Source organism: Felis catus, chromosome B2 (genome assembly GCF_018350175.1).
Source record: "Felis catus isolate Fca126 chromosome B2, F.catus_Fca126_mat1.0, whole genome shotgun sequence".
NCBI lineage: Eukaryota > Metazoa > Chordata > Mammalia > Carnivora > Felidae > Felis > Felis catus.
The window spans coordinates 118,840,232-118,843,136 of record NC_058372.1 but is presented as its reverse complement, the minus strand read 5'-3'; positions in this window follow the sequence as shown (position 1 = coordinate 118,843,136).

The following is a 2,905-nucleotide window of genomic DNA, read 5'->3' as shown; positions in this document are numbered from 1 at the left end:
GGCATTAAGGAATCTACTTCTGAAATCATTGTTGCACTATATGCTAACTAATTTGGATGAAAATTTAAAAAATAAAATTAAACAAAAAATAATTAAGAAATAAAGGAAGAGAAAAAAATTAAAATATTAAATTTTAATCCTAAAAAAGTGATGGTTTATTTCAGAATGCAATGCAATGTAACACACCCCTTAAAGAATAATTAACATATAATATTCCCAAAAGTGATGACATTAATTCAATACTCACTCATGTAGAAAAACAAAAATTTAGCAAATAGAAATAAAAGAGAAACATGCTTAAATAGATAAAGGATTCCTATCAAAACTCTCCAGCAAACACCGTACAAGGAAACTTTCACTATCTCTTTTATTCAATAATATATTAGGCACACTAGCCAATATAATAACACAAGGCAATTAAATAAAATGGCTTAGACCATAAAGAAAAACAAAACAAACTTTATTTGTAAATGGCATGGTTGTCTATATAAAAAATTCAAGACTATCTACAGATTATTAGACTTGAAAAAGAGTCTCTACGGCGGTGAGAGAGGCTGAGAGTTTTCTGGGACAAACTGTGGCAACTTTTCCTATAGACAGAACCTCTTGGTGTTTTGTGCAGTTAACTGCAAATGAATTTTTAAAATTTTTTTTAACGTTTATTTATTTTTGAGACAGAGAGAGACAGAGCATGAACGGGGGAGGGTCAGAGAGAGAGGGAGACACAGAATCTGAAACAGGCTCCAGGCTCTGAGCGGTCAGCACAGAGCCTGACGCGGGGCTCGAACTCATGGACCGTGAGATCATGACCTGAGCCGAAGTCGGACGCTCAACCGACTGAGCCACCCAGGCGCCCCAATGAATTTTTAAATGGATAATGAAACTTGGCCACTTTGCAAATCAAACTAACCGACTGTATTTACACATTGATATATGCTATATGACGAGTGTCTCTATCAGTCCATGCTGCCCTAAAAAAATCCCATAGACCAGGTGCTCAGACAAGAGACATAAATTCTCTCATAGTTCTGGCGATTGCAAAGTCCAGGATCCAGGTCTAACAGGGTTCACTTTCCAGTGGGAGCTCTCTTTACGGGCTTAGAGATGGATCTCTTCTCCCTGTGTCCTCACACAGCAGGGAAAGGGAAAAAGAGCACAAGTTCTCTGGTGTCTCTTCTTATAAGGGCACTAATCTCACTAGGAAAGACCATTCTCATGACCTCATCTAAACCTAATTATCTCACAAAGACTCCGTCTCCAAGCACCATCACATTGGGCGTTAGGGTTCCAACATGTGGATTGCGGGGTTGGGGGGGCACACGTTTCAGATCATGGCAATAAGTCTTCACATTTGCAAATTATAAATGAAAGTTTTCTTAATATGATACAGCACCTAAGAGAGAAAAAGGGCTATCTGAAAGTCTCACCTGTGATAAAGGTGTGTGTGTGTTTGCTTTTGTCCAGTTTCAGTATTTTCTATACAAAATAATTCCTCCTTGAATAATATTCATCTACAATGGGTAAAATCAATCTAGGTGTGAAAAGAAATCCATATTTTTAAAAAGGCTTGAGAGAAATGTGGCAGGAATCTCTTAGGGGAAAAAATATTCTACAGAGATGTCGCCAAAGGCTAGGCATATGTTTTTGTGGTCTTGTGCCCTGTGGATATTTGCCAAAGAGGAAAGTTACTCTAACCTCCCTGGGCAGGCATTTACAGAGCATCTCAATCCCTGCATCGTTTGGATGTCAATGAGACTCACCTGCCAGCGGCAGGCGCCTAAACAGGATGTCCAGAAATCCCAAGAAAATAATCAATATAGAAAAAATATGCCATCATCAGCTTCTGAATAAGAAACTGGCTCACATTCTCACACCAAGCCACAGACTAAATAGAAATTTCCCATCCTAAAAATGAAATGCGTGCAGAATTCTTGGGGATTAATATCCGCTCCAACATACACCTAGTATTATCATTATTTGCAAACATACTCTGAGGTTTTGTGTGTGTGTGTGTGTGTGTGTGTGTGTGTGTGTGTGTGTGTGAACAAGCCTCCTTCATTAAGACATTGTTGCTGGGTGAATGGGAGTATCTCTTGAGAAGTAATGTGACATCTGATGTCAGAATTGCATAGCATTGATACTAGAAAAACCACCTACTTAGGTCAGTTACAAATTCTCATTTTGCTAAAGAATCAGAAATTTCCCAGTTTTTTGTTTTGTTTTGTTTTGTTTTGTTTTGTTTTGTTTTTAATGTTAGCAGGAGATATCCTAAAACATTCTTAGCAGGCTGAGGTCTAAAGATGTAGGAAAGATCTTGATTTCTGGAGAAAATTTGTACATGTGTGTCTGTGTGTATACAGAAGAATAAAATATGGCGTTCTTCATTTATAAATTGACCCTACTGTCTTATTTTCTAGCAATGGTGATCTATTTATAATCTCAAATTAATTGTCTTGTGAAAAGTGGAGGGGGGAGAAATAAAAGCAGGCAAACCCAATGCCCATAAACAAAAACATCTGCAATTGTCCCCTGCAGTAACTGAACCCAGAAATGCAGGGTAAGTTTCAAGTGCTGCATCTATACAAGTCATTATAGTGTTAAATTAAAATATTTCAAAGTCAAGGGTGTCTTTTTATCATTGTGCAACTTAGTAGCGATGTGTGCATCTAGACTCTGGTTTCAGTTCTGCCAGTGACTGGGTGACGGGGGGGGGGGGGGGGGGGGGGGGGAAGTAACGTTGTCCTTCTGCTCAGTTCTTTTTTTTTTTTGGGACAGAGAGAGACAGAGCATGAACGGGGGAGGGGCAGAGAGAGAGGGAGACACAGAATCGGAAACAGGCTCCAGGCTCTGAGCCATCAGCCCAGAGCCCGACGCGGGGCTCGAACTCACGGACCGCGAGATCGTG